The sequence below is a fragment of the Halichoeres trimaculatus genome, unplaced genomic scaffold (genome assembly GCF_033239565.1).
Source record: "Halichoeres trimaculatus isolate MK-OKI-2021-1 unplaced genomic scaffold, fHalTri1.1 fHalTri1_scaffold_7, whole genome shotgun sequence".
In the NCBI taxonomy this organism is placed as follows: Eukaryota; Metazoa; Chordata; class Actinopteri; order Labriformes; family Labridae; genus Halichoeres; species Halichoeres trimaculatus.
The window spans coordinates 38,438,031-38,465,465 of NW_027437185.1; the positions used below are offsets into that span (position 1 = coordinate 38,438,031).

Genomic DNA, 27,435 nt, shown 5'->3' on the forward strand with positions numbered 1-27,435 from the left:
TCACACTCTGACTCGCACACACTCCCACACACACACACACACACACACAAACCCATAATTCCCAACACCACCACCTCCCCCTCCTCACCCACCACCTCCTCCTCCTCCTCCTCCTGCCTCCCTGGGCTCCCCCCTCCGCTCCCCCCTCCTCCATTCTCCATCTCTGCCCCCCTTCCCTTCCTCCTCTCCCCTCTCCTTCGTCCTCCTCCTCCTCCTCCTCCTCCTCCACCGCCGCCCCCCTTCAGGTCAGTTAATAAGCGAGCCTGAGCCTGTGCCTCAGCTCGGCTGTCTGGAGGACATGCAGAGCAGTGTCTCCTGGGAATTGGCTCATGCAGAATGCTGCTCCGCCGAGAGAATGGAATTTTACCCTCGCTAGGCTCCCAGCCGCACCGCGCAGCAGGAAACCTGACAGACACACACACACACACACACACAGGGGAGCATGCACGCCAACACGTGCTGCAAATCAGCACACAAACATCCCCACACATACACACACACATGCATGTAAACACAGCCGTCCCTGGAGTGTGTTTCCCTCAGACACCCTCCCCGTGCACAGTCCCTTTAAGCAGAGTGACCACTACCTCCACTACCTCAGAAAAACACTTATTTTTACCCTGAATCATCAAGAAGCCATCATTAACTTAATGGCGACACAGTCTTTAGGGACACGCGGTGATAGTGTGTGCACCACAAAGCCTCCAATGTAAACACACACACACACACAGGGACGCAGGGACATCAGTGGGTACAATGCCGCTAATGAGTTGCCCCGTAGATTTAGAAACAGTGTCTTTTTCCACACTTCTGTCTCAACTTCAAGTGTTGAGAAAGTCACCCCTCCTCCTCCTCCTCCTCCTCCTCCTCCTGTGTCCTTCCTCCTCAAACCCACAGCTCCATCTATCGGCGCCACACGTTAGAGTCTGCAGGCGAAAGCTGCAGAAGGATTCAGGATCCAGAGCTGTTTCATGTTTTATGTAAATGGAGGAGAGTGGTTGCAAACACGTCCGAGTTGGTGCAAACATGTAGAAGAGTTAATGGAGATATAATGGCGGAGGAATAACTGCCTTCTCGCCGCGACCTTTCACCCCTCATTTGGTTTGGTAAATGTTTCCCCGCTTTTCAAAAAGCCTCTAAACGTGACCTTTCTGGTTTTTGGAGAGCACAGAGTTTCAAGACAAAATGACAAGAGGTCCGATGAATCATGCAGCGCGGCGTCGCTGAGGATGATTCATGCCTCCGACAGGGGTGTGTTTACTCAGGGAAAAACAATACGTGCACATGCTCCCAGCATGCAGCAGGAGCAGGGCAGCATGATATTACTGGAGTGGTTTTTAAATGACACATACAGGAGATAATCAGACGCCTCAGAGAGAGAGTGCTGGATTATTCCCCTCCTCGTTGATGAGATTGAGCCAAAGAGGATGATCCAATCCCGAGTCTGGACGGGTCTTCACGTGTAGATTACCTCCACGGCAATGGGATTAGCAGCCCAGCAGATTGTAAACCAGTGTTGCTGCAGGATTTAATTGTCCACACACACACAAGATCGCCGCCATCTTTAAAATGAGAGGCAATTACATCCTGTGTTCAGGCCGGTTTGGAGCATAAAACAACATTTCTTACTTCTCCATTTTTTCCTCAACAAGGCCACAGAAACAATCTTCAAACCTTAATTGTAAATGAGATTTTTTTTAAGCTAAATGTTACTCGCCGGCGCCAAACGCACCATGACAGAGGTGGAGAAAATTGTGGAAATGGTGGAGGGAAAAAACCGTGGTGGCAGAGACACACAAACACAACCTTCAACGAGCGCCTCTGCCTGAAACGCTGGAGCCAAGGCGCCATTTACACCACGAGACGCTCTCACATAATAACAGCAACACTTTACAGGTGGAGTACTCCTGCTCTTTCTGCATTGTAAATATTTCCACCTGCAGCATTTGTCAGGTATAGCGCGCAGAGTTTATCACTGTAATTATTTGTTCTCGTCTCTGGTGGAGCCGCTCTGCCCGCCTGCCTCGGCTCTGCCCGCCTGTCTCAGCTCTGCCTGTTTGTAGTGCAGCAAGCCGAGCAGCAGCGCTCTCTTTGGGATTTAGCCTTTCAAAAGTCCTCGTCAGATTCGCAGCGCAGACGTACTTCTGCTGCTGCTGCTGCTGCCTGCCGCCCCCACATCTCCCCATCCCTCTAACCACCACCACCACCAGCGCCGCCGCCGCCACCTTCCCCCCTCTCCTTCCCCTCTCTGCGCTCACTCTCTGCAGATGTTTTGGATATGTTTTCTTAGCGAGGAAGCTGCTCCAACTGCCAACAAAAAGCAGCCCCTTGGTCGTTTCCTGCGGCCGCTGGTGGTGCTGCGGCGGCGGCAGGCGGAGGTGCCGGCCAACGCTTGGTGAGCCAGACGTTAGAGCACGCAGCGGCCAACATTCCTCAGACAGAGAGGGGTCAGGCAGAGGTTAGGCCAACGCTGCCAACGTGTGCATAGCAGGGTCTTAATTACCCAACATTAGCGCGCTAAGCTAAGCTAAGAGAGCTGCTTCATTAGGAGGGAACAATCCGGAGCATCCATGTTCACATTTCTTCCTCTCTCTCAGACTCTCTGGGTTTCACTGTGACAAACATTTGCTGAAGGGACTTCAGGTTCACTTTGGGTTTCGGCTGGACCGGTCAGCTCATTAGCTCTCTGCTCGGTGGCAGCGCATCACCGCCGCACAGGTGCAAAACTTCCCCCTGACAAGACGCGCGACAGGAAAGACCTCCCAGCGCTCCTCTTCTGCACAACAAACAGCCCAGTTTTCATAACCGCTGATTGTTTAGTCACAATTACTCTGAGTGCTGATTACGCTCTCATTGGGCAGATTCGCAGCGAGGCTGTTTGAAGCGAGCAGAAAGTGTCACTTTGACTCCAAAGAGGATGGGCTAACACAAATATTGGCACAGAGCTCGTTGTGAGAGCTGACGATGTTGCTGTTTTTAAAATCCTCAAATGCTCCCACAGATGAGAAGCTTTGTCTTCCTCCTTTTTCTGGTATTTCACTTATTTTATCAAAGCTCGTTTGTTCAAAGTCACTCGTCTCATCCAAACCAATCACCATCAGGTCTCTGGATAACCAGCTGGGAAACAACAACGCTGATTCCCAGGGAGCTCTAACTGCAGTGCAATGTTGAAATTTGGTTGTAAGAGGGTGAAATCAGGTCAGGACCAAATTTCAGGTTGTTTTCCACCAGATCTGTGACATCATCCGTCTGAAAACACACGCTCAAGATGATGAATTGTTTATTTAGGGGCTGAAAGAGGATCATTTATTTGTGAAGGTATTTCAACGCCCAGAAACAACGCCAACACAGAAGTGTGTAAAACTGCAGTTCTTCAAGTGTCCACTAGAGGCTTGCTCCAGAAGTATCAGACACACATACACAACATGACTAAAAAAAAAAAAAGACTTTTACACGTTTAAAGATTGGTTAAAGAAATGACTAAGCTCATTTCTCTGACTGTACACAATGTTCAGTTTTTAGATAGAAGTAATATATATAGAAGATATTAAGATCACAGGTTTATCCAATCAGAGGCTGAGTTCAGCTGACTGACAGGCAGACACCCTGTAGCTGTTAGCAAGGAGGCTCAAAGCCCGCCTCTTGAGTTTAACATTTCCAGCATGGCTCCCAACAACCAAAGGCTTCAAAACTCTGTATCAGAAACAGATGAGTGACATCACAGCGATGTCATACATTCATTAAACAGTTGGTGGTTTAACGTCAAAATTTTGGCCCATTAATCCTCCGTTTACTGTCCGTTTCAAACGATGTTACCATCACTGCTCGCATGCTTATATACGTCCTTTACATTAGCATTGCAGTTCACCAATACATCCACCAGGGGGGGCAGCCCAGAGTCAAAAGTTTGTGACAACAACAAACTCAAAAACAAGCATGGAGGAGGTGTTGCTAATGAACCTCTTGCATTAACCTCTAAAGACCAAGGTTATTATAGTTAACTAAATCAAAACTAAAAAGGAAAACTAAAATTTAAAACTCATTGCAGTTAACTCAAACTAATAAAAACTAGAAAAGAAAACAAAAACCATAAGTAAACTAAAACTGTATCTTGTGTTCACTGAATTAACTGAAACTCACCAAAATTAAAGACAAAATTCCCTTAGTTATAGTTTCTGACAACATTAACAGCCTTTAGGATTTAAATTAATCCAACACATTTTCCCAACCAATTTTACCACAGTTTTCAGCAGTTGTCAGCGCCGTACGGCACCATCATAGCAACGTACTGGGACGTGCTTGTTTACTACACTGACTGGCTGTGCTCTGTGCTGAGACCAAACGTAGAGGAGCAAAGAATCAGAGCATCTGTGATAGTTTAATTTCATCTGAGTCTGACTTTATTGTTACAGAGTCCAAGTTTATAATTATTAAAGCTCAGATTATATTGTTTCACATAATTTATGTTTATATTATTTTTATTTAATTTATGTTTATAGTATTTTTATATAATTTATGTTTTTATTATTTTTATGTGATTCATGTTCATATTATTTTTATTTAATTCATGTTTATATTATTTTTATATAATTTATGTTTTTTTTTTATTAAGTTTATATTATTTTCTTGTGTTGAAGGCAGCAGCCAACAGTTCAGTATCAGCATTGACTGAGCAGTGAGCTCTATGGTTGACTTGAAAATAAACAGTATCACAAAATATTTACTCTGACCTTTTTGAATCCTGCACCTGGTTAATAAGGTATGAAAAACTAAAACTAAACTAAAACTAAACTTAAACTAAACTAAAACTGAGCCTTGTTGCAAAAATAAAAACTAGAATGCCCACTCTAAAACTAACTAATACTAAACTATGACTGAGTTGGTGCAAACTATGACAAATCCAAAACTATTATTACCTTGGTTAAGACCCAGCATCCATATATATGGACGCTACATTTCTGCCTCTCAGACCCAAGTTACTTCATTTTTTAAAAACTTTGACCTATCAGCCACATTTAGGGACACCGCCTACATCATTGTTTGGTAAAATCACATCATTACACCCATTTTAGTGAAAAAAACAATAACACTACTATCAAACAACTAATAGAGAATTCATAACATACATAATCAAACTTCCTGTACAAAGACCAAGTTTAGTTATTATACTTATTTGAACTTATTTATCCCAAATGGCAAGGTGAATTAAAAATTGTACAATAGACAAAAGCTTGGGTCTTTAGAGGTTAAAGACAAAAAAGGGGGCAGTGTTGTAGCAAGGGGTGGCCGTTGAGGCTGTTTAATCCATCGTGAAAAGTTCTTCCATTGTTATTTCTTCTTTGTTTCTCACTAAAGCTTCATGCCAGTTAGTAACAGCAACACTGCCCCTAAGGTTTCTAGTGGTACTGCTCCGTTCATGTCCATAAGCTTCATGGAAACGCACAGAAATACGGAGGAAATGAACACAGAGCACAAACAGAAGGCTCCATCCGTATCCGTATCCGTATCCGTATCCGTATGTAACATTGAGGATAAATGGGCCTTAATCCAATGAAAACTCAGATCGAGTTGTTAGTTGCTATTTTATTCAGACAACTGCATCCAACTTTGTCTCCATTTATTAGATCAAAATCCTGCCAAACAGTGCTGTGCCACTAGAGGCCACTTGTCATCTGTGCTTGTTTACATCCTGGTCGTACATGTAGTCCAGTTACTGGAGCAGAATCGCTGCAGCCCCCAATGATAGGCTTACAAACTCTGTACCAAAACAAACTAATTAGTGTGAAATCTAGTTTTAGTCCAGTTTGAACCTCATGTACAAAAAAGCAGAATTTCAACCTGCTCTATTTTTCATACGAAACAATAAAAATGAATATTTTTGGGCTGTGGAGTGCTAACAAGAAAGTTCAGAGACATCTTATGTGAAGAATTGAGGCCACTGCAATGGACAATAAAAACAGAATTAGTGAACTTTCCAGGAAAAAAAAAATCAAAGTTGGAATTTTGGAGTTTATTAAATTAAACATTTAAAAGAAAAGTTTGAATTTGTTGATTCTTTGACTCATTAATAAGGAGAAACCCCTGATTATAGCCCTGAATCATCCTGTTACTATACTGCTGGATATCAGGGCTGTTCAGGAAGAAAACAGCCCATAGATCTGGAGGAGGAGATCGAGTTTATCCAACAAGAAATCCACCACAGCGGGGAGGTGTGAAGGTAAAGATGTCTACATCCCCAGGCTAATCAGACGAGGTTTGTGGTACAAGAAGACACAACTAACAACATTATAAACTCCTTAAAGGTCCCATATTATGCATAAAAATCACTTTATTAAGTCATTTAGTGAAATATGTGGGTCTTTGTCTTTCCTCCCAGCCCACAAAATGTGATATTTAATGACCAAACCTGTTCTTAGTAGATCTTGTTAATGTAAAATCCTGACCTAAAACCAGCTGTTTGGATTTTGGGGATTTGCTGACGTCAGAGATTCCCTTTTTTGACCAATCAGGAGCAAGTCTGACCTGATTGGTCCACCAGAGCAGATACTCCAGAGCCCCCTACGAGAATGCCAGAGTTGAAGAGCCATCACTGCTCTGTTTTTGGCTGTAAACAGCCACATAGCTCCATGCTCAAGCTTCCCATCTCAGAAGAAGACAGACTAAGTGTCTAGAGTTCATTTATCAGGAAATGTTCCAGCTACACTCAGTAAAACTGAGCATGTGTGTGCTAGTCACTTCACGGCCGACTGCTTTTCCAACTTTGGACAGTCCAACAGAGGGCTAGCCAATAGACTGGTCCTGAATCCAGGCGCATTACCAACCATCCTCCAACAAACCTGGGACCCTGGAAATGTGAGTATTTTAAATGCTGTGTGCTGTGGAGCAGATGGAAGAGCTTTTCCTCAGTGTCCCCCCTGTCTCTGTGTTAGCTTCAGGATGCTAACTTGAGCTGCAGTTAGCCTGTGGTTTTAGCCTGTAATGTTACGGTAGAGGAGCTTCTCTGTTTTCTAAACATTGTGCACTCGGAGCTCGTGGCGCCGCTCTCAGTGACGTGGAAGAGCGGGGCGGTACCAGCGGTGGCTCATTTACATATGAAGGCCACGCCCACTAAATCAGAGCGTTCTGAACAGAGGGGCTATGAGAGCCTGGAAACAATGCTGCTGTGCTTGATTTATTGGCTTTTTGGACCAAAACATGTTACTACCATTTCATGAAGACATCAATGATCCAGATTAAACTGAGGAAAGGAGCAGAAGATGGGAACTTTAAATTTGGAGTCTTTCCACTTGAGTTTAAAACCCTGTATTTCTGATGGTGACTGTGATTCAATCATTTCAGCTGGAAATCAACGAGATAAGACCTAAAAACCACCATGAAAGGTGTGTGATGGTTAAATCTGGTCTTAATTGGCTCAGTTAATAAAAGTCTTTGCTATGTTTTTAACGGTTGCCATGGACGACTTTAAAAAAAGAAAGTTGTGTAATTATTTCAAACCCTTAGCGTTGAGTTTGAAATGTGTATTCACCTGTTTTACTTTCTTCTCCAAGCGATTTGTTCAAGAAAACAAGCAGGCAGCGCTTCAACACCCCAAGAACCTGCAAGCACAGTGCGAGGGAGGAGACATGTTTACATCTGCGAGGGGCCAACAGGCAATTAGTGTCCATCATTTCGGCCAATAGAAACCTGCATCGTTATACTTATAAGGCTGGGACATCTGTCAGTGTGATCCTCAATTAAAATATCCCTCATTTAGCTCGTTTCAGCGAAGACACGTCTGCACTTTACTGTCTAAGTTAGTCCAGATTCACACTCGTCCTCTCAGAAACCTCCTCCTCCTCCTCCTCCGTCCTGCGGGGCTCAATAGATCGTTTTGTCCTCCATATTTTGATGAATCAATATGTTTTGTATTTAAATGGATCAATACGTGTCCGTGCCATACTGCGCTCATCAATAACGGTGCGTCTTGTGCGCGGGTTTATTGATGGACGTTTGCTGCACATCTCTGAGCAGCAGCCGTTTCTGTGGAGGACGAGGCTGATGGGAGACCAAACTTGATGTTCAGGAGAGAAAGAAAGAAAAATAGCTGGCTGTGCTGCTACCATCCCCCATCTCGTAGGCATGGCAGCAGCCTCACACACATGCGCCTGCACACACACACACACACACGCACACACACACACACTCGCTCATACTCACAAATACACATGCATACAGAGCACACATACATAAACGCACACACACTCACACACACACACACAGAGCCCATCTCTCTCTGCTACCTGATGTGAGGCAGAGAGAATATTCCAGAAACCAAACACAATGAATGTTCCTGGGCTGTTCGTATGAAACAGAAAATCACGCTGCAGTGGTCCTCACTCAAATTAAAGCCGTGCATGTGTTTAAAGCTGCTCTCCTCATCAGCTCCAAACGGCTGCCGAGGGAACAGAAATAGATTTGGGAGGTTAAAAACTTTAAAGTAACGCTGGCGCTGAATAAAGAACGTGTTGGAGGAAGCAGCAGACTGGAGGAGTGTTTGAAGGCGAGGGGAGCCGCCGCGCTCTGTGCTGGTCCTGCTGCCCTCACACCACAGCTCAAGGCTGCTTCACCGAGTTTACAACAGGATGTTTCTTCACAATGTGATTATTTTAAAGATGATTTAAAGATTCGAGCTTTGGTTCAGTTCATCTGAGCTCTGCAGCCACAGAGACGAGCAGTGTACGCATCGTGTACAGAGCAACAACAAAGTGTTGTTGGTTTATTTTTGACAACCATTTTCGGTGTCGCTTTATATTAAGGTCCTGAAATAAACATTAATAAGACCTTTGTAAGTATTTATAATATGTTTATTCACATTATTATATGTTTATAAGACTATATAACAGCTTAATAAGTGTTAAATAAGGTCATTGCAAGGGTTCGGCCCCACAGGTTAGGTTTAGGCATGGGGTCCTGAATGGTTAGGTTTAAACATGGGGCCCTGAATGGTTAGGTTTAGGCATGGGGCCCTGAATGGTTAGGTTTAGGCATGGGGTCCTGAATGGTTAGGTTTAGGCATGGGGCCCTGAATGGTCAGGTTTAGGCATGTGGCCCTGAATGGTTAGGTTTAGGCATGGGGCCCTGAATGGTTAGGTTTAGGCAACGGGCCCTGAATGGTTAGGTTTAGACATGGGGCCCTGAATGGTTAGGTTTAGACATGGGGCCCTGAATGGTTAGGTTTAGGCATGGGGCCCTGAATGGTTAGGTTTAGGCAACGGGCCCTGAATGGTTAGGTTTAGGCATGGGGCCCTGAATGGTTAGGTTTAGGTATGGGGCCCTGAATGGTTAGGTTCAAGAATGGGGCCCTGAATGGTCAGGTTTAGGCATGGGGCCCTGAATGGTTAGGTTTAGGCATGGGGCCCTGAATGGTTAGGTTCAAGAATGGGGCCCTGAATGGTCAGGTTTAGGCATGGGGCCCTGAATGGTTAGGTTTAGGCATGGGGCCCTGAATGGTTAGGTTTAAACATGGGGCCCTGAATGGTTTGGTTTAGGCATGGGGCCCTGAATGGTTAGGTTTAAGCATGGGGCCCTGAATGGTTAGGTTTAGGGGTAGGGTTCATGAGAGACAAAAGCAGAAGACAAAAAACAAAGAGGGTTAGGGTTAGGTTCCATGTAGCTTACAGATTAAGTTGTCTTGTAGTAACTATTACAGTGACCTTATTAAACACTTATTAAGCAGTTATTTAGTCTTATAAACAAATAATGTGAATAAGCATCTTAGTACTTACAAAGGTCTTATTAATGCTTATTTCAGGAACTTAATATAAAGCGTTTCCCAATTTTCTTATGAGGGAGGAAGAAGTCCAGGTTATCTGCATCAGAGGCAGAGGACATCAGCATTAAAGTCCAAGACTCCATTTCCCATGAGCACTCTTACCCACCATCCTAAAAATGTGGCTCTTTCCAGGACGTGCATTTGTTTTGGAAACTTTTCTTTCTCTCTCAACTTGTATTTGTTCAAGAATACTTTTCCCAGGATGCAAAGCAACAAGCCAACGTGTTTATTTGTAGTTACTATAGACCAGGGGGGCCAACCTGTGGTTCTCGAGCTGCATGTGGACCTTTGCCTTTCGGTGTGCGGCTCTTCGATCCTACTTAAATTAAAATTAAATAAATAAATCATTAGTATGAGTAGAGGTGTGCTGATCAATCTAAAATACTGAAATATTGATGCCAACGTTGGATTGAGCATTGATCAGTAATTGGATGATGAGATTGATACTTAAGTTTCAGTTTCTCTTCTTCACATGTGCTCCCCTCAATCGCTCATATGCTTAAAGCTATCTATCAAGAGAGATAGAAAGGCAGATAAATAGGTGGAGCTTTGTCTCTTTTGCAGTAAAAACATACATTTGTCTTTGACACGGCTTTAAGAATGAATTTAAACACAAATACACAAAAAATCTCACTTTGAAAATCGCAAATGTATTGATTTTCATTTTTTGTCATTTCGTTTACATGTGAGAGGAAGTGTGTTTGTAAGACCACGGTCATTTTTGTGGCCCCTGGTCTTTGGCCACTCCTGCCATAGACTGTAAAAAATATGGACGCCATCTTGCTCAGCTTAAAGTGAAATCTCCACAAAAACTGCTCCCCCTGGTGGCTGGCTGCAGCATAGGTTTAAAAATCCATCTCTCCAGTCATTCCAGATGGGCTGTGGTCAAACTTTAAAAAATTAATCCACCTGGTAGAAATGTTTCTCACGTCTGATTGTTGTGGTTATTTGAAGATATCATTTGGCTGTCTTGTATCCAAGTCTTTTTTTTCTGAAAACTTTCATTTTCATTAGTTATACCAGGTTAAAAACGAGGTTTTACGTCACGTTTAACGATGATTGACAGCTGACGTTCTTGTGTATTTTTTCGGGGATTGTTAAATAAATCAGGAGGTAGAGTCAAGAAGTGATTAGACTCTCAAAAGAAAAAAAAATAATAATATTTTTGTCACCCAGGTCCACTCAGATTCTCCCAAAATCCCTTGCACAACTGCTACCAATGGCGGCGCATGTGACGGGGGAACTTTGGCTTCAAAACTGTTCAATGGCACACTTGTGCAATAATCCATAATTTGTTACCTAATTTTTTAACCCATATTCTTAGTTAATGTTCATACTTGTGATCTTTTCACATTACACTTATGCTTATATTTCATACTGTCTTATATTTCGCATTTTGTACTTTTTGTGTTAGTCAGTTTTTGAGGGAGTAACTGTAACTAAAATGGAATTTTCCCTCAGGGATCAATAAAGTATTTCTGATTCTGGTTTTGTTTGAAATGTGAAAAGAGTCTAACTTTGTGACCTCAGTCTATAGTTTTGTGTCCTGAATCTGAGCAGACTGTGTGTTCATTTGTTCAGTGTTTGTCACAGCCCGCTGCTCTGAGACGTGTCGGTGACGTGTCATTAGTGGCGCACAGATTTTTTCTTAAAGCTATAAGTAGCGGTGTGCCGATCAATCTAAAATATTGATATACTGATGCCAACGTTGGGTTCAGTATTGATACAGGTTGATACTTAAGTTTCAGTTTCTTTTCTCTAGTACGAAATTTAAACAAACTAACAAACACAATAAATCTTGTTCTGAAAATTGGAAATTTGTTGATTTTCATTTTATGTCATTTCGTCTTTATGTGAGAGGAAGTGTGTTTGTAAGACCATGAGTGTGATGTGGCTCTCTGTTGTACCACGGTCTTTTTTGTGGCTCTTGGTCTCTGACTGGTTGGCCACCCCTGCTTTAGTGTGTTTTGGCTCAGAGAGCAGTTTAGCAAGAGCTAGCCCAAGCCTCCATGAGACTTCTTTCTATTTCTATTTCTATTTCTAGTCTGAGGGGCCGTTTACACGACAACAGTTTTAGGGTGAAACGCAAAAGTTTTGTTTACATTCAGCCTCGCGTTTACACGGAATCAACTATTTAACTTAGTATTCACCAACACACTAGATGATCGGTTCAACTCTACTTCAATGGAGATCTACCAAAAGCTGCTTCTAGACAAGACTGTTATAGCACCACCCACAGGCTTGGCATGCTTACTACAGGGTTTCAGTCACTCAGCGTTTCTCTGTAAACACAGTTTTTTTTCACAGCGTTTCAGCGTTTTCAGATGAAACGTCGTGTAAACGGGGCCTTACACTAATCCAAGTAGGTACACATGAACAGAAAGCTTTTAAAACATAGCTTTAAGTATAAAAGATTCAACATTCAGCGACTACACAAATCTGTCTCTGAACACCCCATCACCAGGACAAGCAAACACCTTTACCTTAGAGTTTTTCCTCCTCTTCCTTTTTCTTCCTCTTTCTTTTCTCTGCCCCTGAAAGAAAAATAAAAAACTATAATATTTATTTTGTTAAATGCTCTTGGGGGCCCCCTACAGGCTGCAGGACTCAAGTGTTTCCCACAGTGTCAACAGGCAGAGGGTGATGAGCAGCACTTCTTCAGGTGGACTGAAGATCGACCAATCACAGCTGTTGATGGGTTTAACCAATCAGAATCAAGTTTCCAGCACAGCTAGGCAACAACATGTAATCAGTAACTTATAAAAACACACAGAGGCAGAGAAATAAACTTCATCTATTAAAATTCAGGGTCATGACTGTCCACAGAAAGCTGGACCCTGGTGTTTGTCTCAGTCTTTGTTTCATCTACAGGCCTAACGAGGCTTTTTTAAGGCTCTCTTTGAGTAATCGGCATCATCCCAAAGACGATCAATACAGCTACAGAACAACAGCGCCGGACCGGTGGGTGCTGCGTCTGCGGGCCCGCTGATTATTGGACTTTGCATAGAGTTGAATCAGTTTTCCCGGGCTCTGGTCTCACCAGCAGCCAGGTGTAACTTGGGAGCAGATCCGTGTTTGAACAGGAGCCTGAAGCTTCTGGCAACTTCAATCCAAATCGATGTCCGGGCCAGGGGCACCACATAAATTGTTTCCCCTTAAAAACAGGAGCCGTGCTTTCTTATTTCTAACTTTTCCTGACTTCGATCGCCTCGCGCCGTTTTCCCCCAAAACAAAAATAAACTGAAGAAAAAACAGAGAGGATTTGGAGTTTTTCTCCGAGACGGTGGGAGGTGAGGGAGGGGAGGCTGTTTGGGGGAGGAGGGGGGTTTTCTAATGAGCTTTACAGAGCGGGTGCAGCCACGTTAGAGGGAGAGGAAACAGACCTCCCACCAAATATGAATACCAGAAAGATGCAAATGTACTCAACTGTGAATTTATTATTCTGAATATGTTCAGAAACAAAAGGCTCTGGATAAAGAAAAAAAACAGAGAGGGAGTGAAAGTGAACTGCTCCCCTCCGCTCCTCGCTCCTCGCTCCTCGCCTTAAAAAAGGAGCGCAGACAGGGAGCAGAGAGGATGGGAGAGGAAGATGGAGAGGGAGGGGTATGAAAAAAAAACGCAGAGAGAGGGAGAGGAAAAAAAATCCTGGGCCCTGTTTCTTCTATTTTTTTTTTTTAAAGCAATGGCATCCTGTGTTCTTGGATGTGTCGTTGCCATGGCAACTGTAACTTGGTGACCTCGTTATTTCTGCCTAATCCCGCGCTGAAATTATGGTTGCTCCACCCTTTTGCCTGGCTGCCCTGATAACACAATCATTGCAAATGAGGCAGGGGAATGGAGAAGAAGAAGAAGAAGAAGAAGAAGAAGAAGAAGAAGAAGAAGAAAAATATATGATTTAGCATCTTTTAAACATATAAAACTGGCTGTAAAATAAACGTCAATAATAATGTCTTATAGACGTTTTCAGTTATAACAAACACTGTAAGGAAATAAAACGCTCAGTCAGTCTGTAAATACAGAGTTAGATCAGTTAAATCATTAAACATCAGTATCTAATCCAGTTCATTAAACCATACCAACACTTAGCTGTAAAGATACTCTGCTTTCTGATTCACACATAGATATAAAGGACCAATCGTGGATGTTCAAACTGAGCATGTGCAGATTTTCAAACCTCTTCATATTCCCGTGTTGGAGAAATCCCTGAATCTGTCTGTGAACTGATCGAAGCTAAAACTAGCAGCACACCTTCACCAGATTTTATTGAAATGATGAAGTAATCACATAAGGATATCGTAATTCTTTATGGAGTTTTGGAAAGGTGGGCCTCAAACACCAAGGTTTGCCCATACAGACGTCCAGAGAGCTGGCCAATCAGAGTGAAGGGGGTTTGTGAAGCAGGGAGCCTTAAAGAGACAGCAGCCAAAGTGAAGCGTTTCCGACAAAGCTGAAATAAGACTTTTTAAAACATCAGCGAGAGAAAAATATATTTTTTGAGTTGCAGATTGTGCAAAACTACCACAGGAGCAACACTTTAAAACCACTTTTAAAGACAAATAAAAGTATTTTTTACTGAAATAACTGCAAAGTCAACTGAAGAAGACCTCAGGCAGCATGCTAAGAGCAGCCTCTTGTTACTACACTTCAGCAGTAAACTACGGTGGCTGGTAGGTGTCATCCAATTTGCAAAAGCCACACCAAAAATGCAAAAGCCACAAAACTACTGCAAAAGCCACACCACAAATGAAAAAACTACGACACTTATGCAAAAGCCACAGCATAAATGCAAAAGGCCACACCGCAAATGCAAAAAGCCACAACACTAATACAAAAAGCCACAACACTAATGCAAAAAGCCACAACATGCCGCAAAAGCCACAACACTAATGAAGAAGCCATAACACTCATATAAAAGCCACACCGCAAATGCAAAAAGCCACACCGCAAATGCAAAAAGCCACAACACTAATGCAAAAAGCCACAACACTAATGCAAAAAGCCACAACATGCCGCAAAAGCCACAACACAAATGAAGAAGCCATAACACTCATACAAAAGCCACATCGCAAATGCAAAAAGCCACAACACTAATGCAAAAAGCCACAACATGCCGCAAAAGCCACAACACAAATGAAGAAGCCATAACACTCATACAAAAGCCACACCGCAAATGCAAAAAGCCACAACACTAATGCAAAAGCCACAACACTTTTGCAAAAAGCTACAACACTAATGCAAAAAGCCACAACACTTTTGCAAAAGCCACAACACTAATGGAAAAAACATGGTACTTGTGCAAAAGCTACAACACTAATGCAAAAAACACGGTACTTGTGCAAAAGCTACAACACTAATGCAAAAGCCACAACACTGATGCAAAAGCCACAACACTACTGCAAAAGCCACACTACGAATGCAAAAAACACAAAACTAATGCAAAAGCCACAACAAAAATCAATCAATCTTTATTTGTATAGCGGCAAATCACAACAAACGTTATCTTCAGACACTTTACAAAAACATTTAAAGGTCTAGACCCGTAAATGTTGATACAGTTTTATTAGCAGAAACCCAACATCAAATGCAAAAGCCAAAACACATGTGAAAAAGCCACAACACTAATGCAAAAGTCACAACACTAATGCAAAATCAAAAACACAACTGAGTACAGCCACAACAGAAGTAAAGAGGACAGTTTTCTTAACGGACACAGAAAAGTTGTAAGAGTAGGTTAATGATTGTTTTCTTCTAGCTACAGCTGTGATAAATTTAGCTTTAATGCTAACGTTATTGATTCCAAAGCTTAACATGAGATGACGGATTTTCCAGTAAACAAACAAACAAACAAACAAACAAAATATACAGACCATGAAGAACATCACAAAGTGAGACCCCTTTGAAGCTTAATTTATCAAATATGAAGTTAAATAAAATGAAAATTTACTGACTTTTGCAACTTTTCTGTGTCTGTTGTGATAACCAACCTCTTACCTTCTGTTGTGTTGTAGCTTTTGCAAATTGTCTGACACCCATGGGCCACCATACAATACAGTATTTACACTGAATATCACAGGAAAGCAGGCAGAGGTTTTTCAGCAAGAATTTTGCCATGAACGAGACAAAATCAGCACCTACAGGGGGCGCCATCGTTGATAAAAACGGAAAGTTCCTCATCATCTTCCTGCTGCGAACTCTCTCTGCAAAAACTGTGCAAAGAAGTGAAAAAGTTTTTCTCTCTGTGTAACTTAACTTTTGACAACAGTGTAGAGAACATGAGGAGATCCTGCAGAGTTTTGCTCTGACAGAAAAACCTGGAGCAGCGTTTGCTTCACCCGCTCTGACAGAGGACGACATGTGACCCAGGATGAACGAGCCCCAACCTGTGCTCAATCAGAGAAAAATAAATATTCATCCACTGATTTTTTCAGTTTCTTTGACCTGAGGTTAAAAATGAAACTGTCAGGGTCACTGCAGAAGAAAAGATCTCTGATTTTAACGTTTGTCTTAACAGTTTTTCTGTTGTAATCCTCCTTGTAACACTCTTGTCTCAGAGTTAGAGAGTCTTATCTAAAACACAATAATTTCCACTTTTAGTTAGATTCTCGTTTTCTGATTTCCAGGAAACGGTTAATCCTGAGACGAGGGAACAATCCCTGCTCAAAGTTTGGTCTGCATCCTCTGAATAAAGACAGAGGAAAGTAAATCTCCTGTCGTACACAGAGACAGAGGGAGCGATATAGCGGCACATAAACACTTGAATTATTGATTTCGGTGTTTGATTACATTTACCTATCGGCCAGGGCACCAGAAACACTCTGAAAAATTGATGGATTTTTGGAGATAAACATGCAAACTAATAAGAAATCCTCAGTCATGCCTATTCAATAATTCACCAAATTTACATATTATTATTGGCATATCTCATTACTGCCGACCAAGACACACTTATGTATTCCAAAATTTTATTAGTTGGGTTTTCTGTTGCATAAATTAACATGAATAATGAAGGACGAGGCTCCTTTAAAGTCTCCAGTCAAAGAAATCCTTTTTTTTTTTTTTTAAGGAACAAGAGAGGAGAGAGTCTTTGTGTGGTCGAAGCGGTCAGAGTCTGTAAAGACGAAGACACCGAACACGCTGAGGGCTCTCAATCTGACATCTGACGGCCACGGTGCTGGATTATTTGGGTTATAGTGTTTAGTGTGGCATGGATTATAAATTATAACTCTTTTACGCAGTAACTTTCTTTGTAATCCTTTCAAAAACAAAAATAGAGAAAATTTTCTGTCATCCAAGGTCGAGGCTAATTTAAAAGCTAATTTCATATTATTAAAAATGTAGATCTACTTTTAATCAAAGCTGCAAGCTACCTTTGTGTTCTTGAAAGAAATATATGTATGTTTTAATTTTATTTATTTATTTATTCATTAGTTAAAGAGAAAAGTGGATATAGATGAACATTTTGACATAGCATCAGTGTTAATCAGCCGTTAGTTAGCCACGAGGCTAATTTCCATGCCCTTTCTCTGGCAGGTCGACACTTGGCTTACAGTGGATGTACCCCACGAATAGAGGCTGCAGCTTCTGTTTAAGCAGTTGCTGGTTTGATTCCCTGCCTCGACCATTTCTTCACCCTTCTCCTCTCCTAACATTTGCTACCTCTCTTCAGCTATCCCATCTGATTAAAGCGAAAATGCCCAAAAATATAACTTTAACATTAAAAAAATGTTGTTTAAAAAATATTGAAGAATTTTTTTCTTTTAAAATCATAAAAAAGAAAAATAGAGAAAACTCAAAACATGCCAATATGCAAAAATGTGATTCAACAAAAATCCAAATATCTTAACATAAAATTACTTATAGTTTTATTCTTGTGAATTATAATTAAAGGTAGTGTCTGCAGGATTTTTCTTAAAAAAAAGGTAAAATTGTCAAATTTTACAGGAATAATCCTGCTCTGAGCCTCTACACATGTGTCGGAGTCTGTGTCTGCCCTAACCCCCTCCTCTGCCTGGATGCTGATGTTTTGGTTGTATCGAAACATTTCTGGGCAGAAAGAAGATTTTGATGTAACATCAGTGTTAATCAGCCATTATTTAGCCACGAGGCTAATTTTCATGCCCTTTCTCTGGCAGGTCATAACAATAAAGTGAGATAGGGGGCGACACTGGCTGTACAGTAGAAGTACCCCACAAAAGAAGGTTGTAGCTTCTGTTTCAGCAGTTGCTGGTTCGATTCCCTGCCTCGACCATTTCTTCACCCTCCTCCTTGCCTAACATTTGCTACTCTCTTTAGTTATCCCATCCAATCAAAGCAAAAATGCCCAAAAATATAACTTTAACATAAAGAAAATAATGTCTATGTGTCATCCAACAAGAAATGCTATGTAAAAAAATACTCAAGTTTTTTTTTTTTGACATAAATAAGGAAAAATGGAGCAAAATTAAAATTTGCCAATAAACAAGGGATGTACTTCAACAAAAATCCAAATATTATAATAACATCAAAGTACATGTAAATAATTTTATTCTCATGAATTTTTATTTATCTATTAGAGGTGGAGTTTGCAGGATTTTTCTAAAAAAAATAATGTCAAATTTTACAGGAATAATCCTGTTCTGGGCCTCTATACATGTGTGTCAGTGTCTGTGTCTGCCTCAACCCAGATGAACAGATGAAGTATTTATCTAAACGAGGGTGAAGCTTGGCTCCACTGTCACTCGCTTTAAAAATGTGCCAATATGCAAAACTGTGATTTAACAAACATCCAAATATCATAATAACATCAAATTACTATTAAATAATTTAATTCTGATGAATTTTTATTAAAGGTAGAGTCCGCAGGATTTTTCTAAAAAAAGGAAACAGTCACTTTTTTCAGGAATAATCCTGCTTAATTGTCTCCTCTGGGCCTCTATACATGTGTGTCAGTGTCTGTGTAAGCTTCAACCCCCTCCTCTGCCTGGATGTTGATGTTTTTGTTGTATTGGCAAATCTCTGAGCAGAGAGTAAGCATGGTTACATCAGCCAATCACAGCGCCCCTGGTGCGCAAGTGACTTTGTGTGTTAATTGGCAAGGAGAATAAGCTAATCAGAGCAGCTATGCTAGCAAATGTAGCACAGAAAAAGAAAAACAACCAAAGGAAAACAAAAACTCTGAACAGATAGAGCTTTTTCCTAAACGAAGGTGAAGTTTGGCTCCACTTTCAGGATGTAGAGGGACGTGAGTTAGCTTTCTGCTAACCAGGTATGAGTCAGATACCCGTGATTAGCTTGTGCTAACATGCTAAGTCAGGTTGGTACTGAGGTGAAGTTTTCTCAGTGAAATGCACGTTTTGGTTAGCATCAGCTCTGCAACACGCCGCTCAGGTTGCTTCAGCTCATTCCTTGGTTGCACCAACGTGTCAACAGTTACTGAGGTGATCTCCTGGTTTTAAAGTTGGCAGCAGACAGAAAAAAAGTGACGGGGTCAATCTTTACGTGGCCAACGGCGATAATAAAATGATCTGCAGCTGAAGGAGGCTCCAACAGATGCAGTCCTGACTCCTGCCTGCAGAAAATGTGAAACACTACACCTCAAAGCTGCTCCAAAAACATGCTTAACTCTTTTAGAAAGGAATGAAAGTGTCTTTATTTTAACTTTACAACCTTCTATCCTCAGCAGAAATGTCACAGACACTGTTGGTTTTGGTCTTCATGTGATATTTCTCCACAATAACAAAAACTACACCAGAGAAAACCAAAGTCTATGTCCATGAATCCCTTTTAAAACAAAGTGAGGGCTTTCACACACATTTCATGACGTATAAACACACATAATGGTGTGAACTTGTGAATCAAAACTTATTGAAAGTAAGGTCCAAACTTCTGTTTGGATGAATTCAGAAGAAAAATCATCAGAGTGAAAGAAACATGTAACTAAATGTTGAATCGCAGAGATACCGTCTGCATCTGGAGCGTGGTAAAAAGAAAGAAGAGATATCATCACAGACACTTTTACTGCCTCTATAAAAGAAAATACGAGTATCTTTAAAGAAGAGACAGATCTCATGTTGGGAATATCTACGACCATCTCATTTATGCGTTCACTTCATAACCAAACTAAATTATTCCTCTTCTGCGTCACAGACATAAAACACACACAGCTAAGTTTTATATTTTATAGATTCTGCCTCTGCTTCAACTTTTTACACCAACAACCTGACTCGGTGGTCTTTATGGATACAGAGGCAGTAAAAACCCACCATGTGGTCTGCAGAGACCTCCATGTGGGCTCAACCTGAACCCTCACATGAGCGGTTTTTAACTCTGCGTCTGGAGATAATAAACGTCTGGGCTGGTTTTCTCTGACGTGCTCTTTAAAGAAATCAGAAATGAGGTTTGATCATGTTTCAACAATGCTTTCTCTGCAGCCTCTGACGCAGCTGCAGCCGAACTCGCTGTTGTCATGTTTGCAGAGCCACCGAGCGTTTCAGAGGCTTGCATCAGCGCCGGCTCACACTACATCGATTTTTCCTCGTCAACGTTTTGGGTCAAATATCTGGAAGTGACAGCGACAGGATCTGACACATCTCGCTGCTTTAGACTGGCTACAACATCTTTGATTGTGTGTGAACGCAGAGAGACTCCGAAATCATCTGTTCTCATTGAGTTTACACTCAGTCCAATGTTTTATGACTCGTCTAAACGCAGCAAACTGAGCTAATTCTTTTTGATGCTTTAAATTTTCTCCCATCATCACGCAGCCCGTTCATAAACTAAAGCTCTGAGTCAGTTTGATCCTATGGAGGTATCCCAGAATGCACTGGGAAGCCTCTCTGCATTACTTTCTCCTCTCAAAACTATAAAAATAAGACTTAACATATATTAAGTTTACATTAGTGCTGTAACAGTGAGTGACAGTCAAATTAGTAAAAATTTTCAAATTTCCACATTGTTAAATTTTTTTTGCCAATTTTTCATATTTCAAAATTGTTTGATTTTTTTGCTATTTTTTAAATTTCAAAATTGTTTGATTTTTTTTGCTATTTTTTAAATTTCAAAATTGTTTGATTTTTTTCAAATTTTTGAAATTTCAACTTTGAATTTTTTTCAAATTTTTCAAATTTCAAAATTGTATAATTTCTTTGCAATTTTTTTTTACATTTCCAACGTTTTTTAAAAGTTAAGCAATCTTTTTTTCAATGTATTTTTTATTGTTTTTTTTTTTTGTTTTTTTGTGAGATTTGCGCAAGTTTTTAAAACTTCAAAACTTTTTGAAATGTTTGCAAATGTATGAGAAATTAAAAAAAACCTGAGATCACATGTGTGGTTTCATACCTTTAAAAAGCCTCTCATTTAGATAATAATTCCCAAGATTTAACTATATATGACATTTTATACACTTTCTAGTCTTTATCGTAAAGATAAAGTAGATTTTGTTGCTCCTGAATGACTTTAATCCAGGTGAGTTGAGGAAAAATGCCTCCTATGACAGTAAAAGTTGCAGACCCCTACTCTAAATGATTTATGTTTGTAGTTTTGACTTTTCATGTTTTCCCATTGTCTGCCTGTCTTAAATTAAAATAAATAAAACAATAAATAGATTACATAAAATAACAATAAATAAATAAAAAAATAGATTGATAAATAAATAAATAGATAAATAGATTAAAAAACAACTAAACAAATAAATAAACAAACAAATTAATTAATTAATAATGAAAAAATTAAAATAAATAAGTAAATGCATACATAAATAATGAAAAAAATAAAAAAAATACATAAAAATCATAAAAGAAAATTTAAAAAAGAATTTACTTAAGTTAGAGAGGTTAAAGATTTAAATTATTTAGTTGGTTAAATACAATTTCAAAGCAAATAAATTCAGATTTCAGATTAGGCTTTTCAAATTCAGTTTCTGCTGGCACAAATCTCAGCTCATAGCCGACGTGATTTGGTGGCAGCACCACGCTCTGAAACTTCAAAACATCCATGAAATAATTATCACAAATACTATCAGATATGCAGTTTACATTTCAGCTAGTAACCTAGAAGATATTCTTATTGAGCCTATCTATAAACTTTTAACAGATGTGTTGATTCTGATCTGGTGATTATTAATCAAAAATAAAACAAAAGATGCTCTCTGCTTTTACTCTAAAATCCAAAGCTGACGTGACGCACGGTACGCGCTCAGCTCCACAAAGACTGAGGAAAACTCAGAGTATGAGCTGCAGCGATGTGCTGGACATTAAAACTGTGTTTACTTTATATCAGGTCTTTGTTCCTCATGTTGTCCTCACTTATTTCATAAAACAGCAGCATGTGTTAGACGACAGCACAGGGCCGTGGATGAGATCAACTTCCCCTCAGTAACAGCAGATATTCTTAATGTTTGATTTTCTCCTCATTTAAAGAGTGGGCGTCCATGTTTTAAGGTGTTGAATCCAACGTATTGGAAACAAACTCTTTATTTACAAAGAAAAACACGTACACGACTCGTCTCTTTAACTTACTATCCAACACCCCCCCCTCCTCATAGACTGAACTGAGACCCAGGATGTAAATGAGAAACAGATGTGTAGGAGGGTGTGTGTGTGTGTGTGTGTGTGTGGAGGGGGGGCACAGAGGAGACCATGTTTCCACAAAGACCCGAGGCTCAGCAGAACCAGAAAATCCCCAAACTTGGATCTTTAGGACGTGTTTCTCTGAGCGAGGCGCCATCCTGGAAAGTCAAAGGAGGAAAACAGAGACGGCCAGACGGACAGATGGACAGATGTGTGTACAGTGGACGAAGAGAAAGCAAAGTGTGTGAAAGAGCGTGTGTGTGTGTGTGTGTGTGTGTGTGTGTGCTTAATCCACCCTGAGAGGGAGAACCGCTCGACTCCCAAGAGGCTTATCTTGGTCAGATCCTGTTGCTTGTGTGGAAACTCTCAATTCGGTCACATCGTCTGTCCAGCTTAGCATCCCCCCCACCCACACCCACACATACATGAATAACACACACACACACACACACACACACACACACACACACACACACACACACACACACACACACACACACACACACACACACACACACACACACACACACACACACACACACACCACCCCCACCACCATGGATGACCTGGATTTGACTGGCTGCTGCCTGCAGGATCCACCCACATCGACTTTGACGGGCCTGCTGGCTGTCAGATATTTGAGCTGACGGGAAAATAACTTTCACATATATTTTAGAAAAAAAAATCATGTTGGATCACAGATATATATTTATAAATTATGAAGCAGAGGCAGAAAAATCAGCAGCAGAAACAATGTGTTAAAGTCTGACTCTGGTTGCAGAGAAAAGCTGTGTGAGGACTTCGGAAGTGAAGATGAAATCTGCTCATTTTCACACATTTTCCTCTTCGTTATCCATGATCTGAAGTGAAACTATCAGCGCAGATATTAATCGTTTCTAAATTCTCTGTCTCAGTCTTTGTGGTCAGGTCGGGTTTCCCCATGAGGACATGAATCCATGTACGGCACACCGACCTAATGACAGTGGGTGAAAGCACTCATGGGAAACTGAGTCTTCATCCCCTAAAAAATGACAGCATCTTACAAAAGCACTCAAAAGAAAAGCAACATGTTTTTTCTAACCAGCATAATGTGGCTTCAACCATAATATTTCATGTTTCGTGATTAAACATGATAAAATCATGTTGTTCTTTTGTTCATATTATTGGTAAAATAAAATTTAGGACAAAAAAGATGTGTCGTTGTGTTTCTGTTAAAGGGGTTAATTAATGGAATAATCTAACCAAATACATTAAACAATCCATATCAAAATTTACATTTAAAAGAACCTTAAAGGGCAGTATGTTAAGAAAGTATCTTTACCATTTTTGTAATTGATGAAATCTCTCAAACATTATAATTGTTCGTATTATTTTGGTGGTTGTTGCTTGTTGTTGTTGTTGTCATTAAGAATCAAAAAGAATTAGAGACCAGCAGTGTTGATCACAGCTGTTTTATTTTATTATTATATTTGTTGTGAATAATGTTGTTCATTGTGTTGTTGTTTTGGAAATATTATCTAAGTGTCTAAAAGGGGCAGATAATATAAGATTTTTCTTCTTTCTGTTCCTTTTCATTCAATGATATGGTTATATGTTTGTATGAAAACGTTTTATTTCAGATGTATGAAATAAATAAATACTAAAAATACTAAGAAAAACACTAAATAAGTAAATTGTGTTGTGGTAGCTCATTAAAGCTGTGAGTAAGTAGGGGGTACGTATGAAACCCTGCTGTGCATTGAATCGGTGCTTCAGGGCGCTGACCTGGTGTCTGTGCTCCAGGGCGCTGACCTGGTGTCTGTGCTCCAGGGCACTGACCTGGTGTCTGTGCTCCAGGGTGCTGACCTGGTGTCTGTGCTCCAGGGCGCTGACCTGCTGTCTGTGCTCCACAGCACGGACCAGATGGCTGTGCTCCAGGGTGCATACAGACTATCTGTGCTACGCAGTGTGCACAGACTATCTGTGCTACACAGTGTGGACAGACTATCTGTGCTCCGCAGTGTGAACTTGCTGTCTGTGCTCCAAGGCGCAGAATGACTTTCTGTGCTCCATAGTGCAAATGGGCTGGCTGAGCTCCATAAAGCTCAACCCCTTTTCCCCAATGAGTGTTGATGGGCTTTGCTATGTTGGTCAATCTTAAAAGGAAGTGTATTAACTATTAAACAGCTGGTCCATGCAGTGGTGTACAGACAGCCAGTTCCCCCACAGCTAAATGTACAGCAGGGTCTTATATCCACTGTGTACCCTCTTCACTCATGGTTCAAATGTCTAACCTCAGTGAATGTGTTGAAACAACCTTGACAAATTAAGTTGGACCCAAACATAGCAAATACGTAAAAGTAACGCCAATACTTTATGTCCAGACGACATTTTTACAATTAGTCTGTTCAATGAATTTAGGTCTTGCGATATGAAAGAGTTTTAATAAAGTGGAAAATCTTTCCATTATTTCATGTTCACTCAACAAGTTATTTCTTTAAGTGTGGTGTCACTGCTATCAACCCTAAGACTGTCCACACAGCGTCTTCAAAGAGGAAACACAGGATGCACCTTATGAGGGGAGCGAATGCCCTCAGCTCTGAGAATAAGGGAGGTTAACTCTGAAAGACAAACATGTATTTTAGGATTATTTCACAAAAGCTACTGAACGTGCCGACAGTGGAGAGGTCTAAACACCCTGAATACTGTGTGAGAAGGAGGAAACCTGAAATGTGGAGCCCTGAGCACAAAGATATGCAGAGATTATTCCAGATGAAGGTGTCGAAGCGTCTCAGGGGAGACTCACATCAAAAAGCTGAATCCCTCTTCAACATACACGATGTTTTTCCACGTTATATGACGAGTATCATGTGTCACCAGACGACGAGCTGCAGTTCTGTCTGCACGTGTAAAATCAGCCCCTCGTTTGAGTCAGACGCCGCTCCTGCTTTGTAACGAGCTCAGAAACAAGCAGATACAAGAACCTGACACACTTCTGGTCCCAGAGGTGACAGACGTGATTAGGAGGGTCACATGTGACACCACTTCTCCTCACCCTCACGCCCTCCTCGCAGCGAAGGCCCTAATGATGAGGTCGTTACATCATGGCAGCCTGACTTCATCCCCTCTGATGCTGAGACCATCACTGAGTCCAGTTTGGCGTCTCAGGAACGTTTACAACCAACATTTCAACATGTGTTGGACGATCTGAGCTGAGGGGACGCAGAGACCCAGGTCTCACTCCTGCTCCTCCTTCGTGATGACAGGGAGGAGTGAGAGGGAGGAGAACAGCTGATTACACTTTATTTACTACAAACTTTATTATCTGAGCAGCATTAGCTCTCTTTATTGATTGCTCAGTCCTGCCAGAGGCTCCTGTAACCCCGGCAGGACCTTCTGGCTCGAGCACCTGAGAGGTGCAGAGGAAAGTCAATGAGGAGCTCTGCTCAGTTAGAAAAAGAAGGAGGAAAAACTATTTTTGTCTCCAAGATGCAAATAAAGCAGACAGCTAACTCTGACTGAGGCTATACGACCTCCTGACCCCGGCGCCGTCACCTTGAAGGGCGGCCTGTGCCAGAATGAGCGTTTGTGTTTCTGTAAATGTTTTGAAATAAGTTTAAAAAATGCAAAAATGGGTCAATGAATCAATTCATCAATCAAAGTAACGCTCCATATTCAAAATCAATCATCAGTTCAGATCAATTCAAGATAAATATAATTACATCTGTTTAAAATGAAGATCAGCTGCTTCTCTCTGACTGCTATCATTGTTTTAGGGCAGTGATCCTCAAATAGAGGAAGGCCTGTCCCTAGGGGTAGGTGGAAGTACTGCAAGGGAAACTTCCCGAATGACAATTAATGCTGCATCAAAGCAAATTTTAAAAAATCTGATTAAAAACAACTTTATCAACAGCCTTAAATTTTTCATGTCATTGCTATATATAAAACAGGGCACAGTTTTAATACTGAGCATGTTAATGAGGTCATATTTGTGCCACCAGAAACTGAATTTGAATAAAAATATTAAATCTGAAAAGCATGATGTGTAATGTGTAAATTTAATTTTTGATTTTTTTTAAAAAATTGAATTCATTTTTTAATTGAATCTTAAATTGTATTTTACATATGAAAATTCATCTGTTTTTATACTTTAAATTCAAAAACACAGTCAATTTCAATTCAGAGCACCACGACCATTACGTCATCTTGTGCCCGTCAAATCTATTTATGAATTTAAAGTATAAAAAAAGTTAAATCTTTATGGGTAGAACACAATTTCAAATTTGGTTGAAAAAAATAAATTAATTTTATATATATATATATATATATATATATATATATATATATATATATATATATATATATATATATACATATATATATATATATATTTTTTTTTTCCCTGCATATTTCCTGAATGGGTTTTTGGTTGAAATTGTATTTGAAAGGAGATACACATACCAAAAAAGTCTGAAAACCCATGTCTTGTGTGCTGTGTTTTCTTTTATTGTACCAATTGCTTGTATTGTTTTTATTTGTTTTTATTTGTTTTGTGAAGCACTTTGTGACTTTGCTGTTTTTGAAAGGTGCTATATAAATAAAATTATTATTATTATTATTTTAGGGAGATGGATGAATTAACTGTGTAATACTGATGATTTTTTTCTACAACTTTTCTTATATGATTGATAATTTAACAGTTAACTGACTGATCTCTGTCTGAAATTAAAGTTTTTTTTTTCAGAATTGTCAGAAACTTTCTCTTATTTATTTCTGTCCTACATCTTTATATGTATAAACAGAAACCACCCAGCATCATGGAGTCTATTAACTCTGACTCTAATACCTGTTACCTTTGTCAACAGGAGTGAGGAGTTTGAAACTGATTCTAGTTTTGATTCACAAATAAAGCCAGGAAGCTGGAACTAGGAATAGACCGATTGTCAGCTGGGCAGATTGTTGGGGCCAATGTTTGGCATTTTGGGGCATGTCGGCATCTGCTTTTTTTTAATTCGAAGGCTGATAATGCTAATGTCAAGAGACAACCCCATCGACGGGCTAACACAATTAGCATCGTGACTATCTTACCGTCTATGAGCT

General features: G+C 40.5%; 1 long non-coding RNA gene across 1 annotated transcript in view; it reads right to left on the reverse strand.

Moving 5' to 3' along the window:
• Positions 1-12,290: 12,290 nt before the first annotated feature.
• Positions 12,291-27,435, reverse strand: part of LOC141793804 (uncharacterized) — a 78,085-nt gene continuing 62,940 nt past the window's right edge. Inside the window, exon 3 of the long non-coding RNA XR_012598435.1 lies at positions 12,291-12,345. This is a non-coding gene — a long non-coding RNA (uncharacterized LOC141793804). The remainder of the gene's footprint in view (positions 12,346-27,435) is intronic.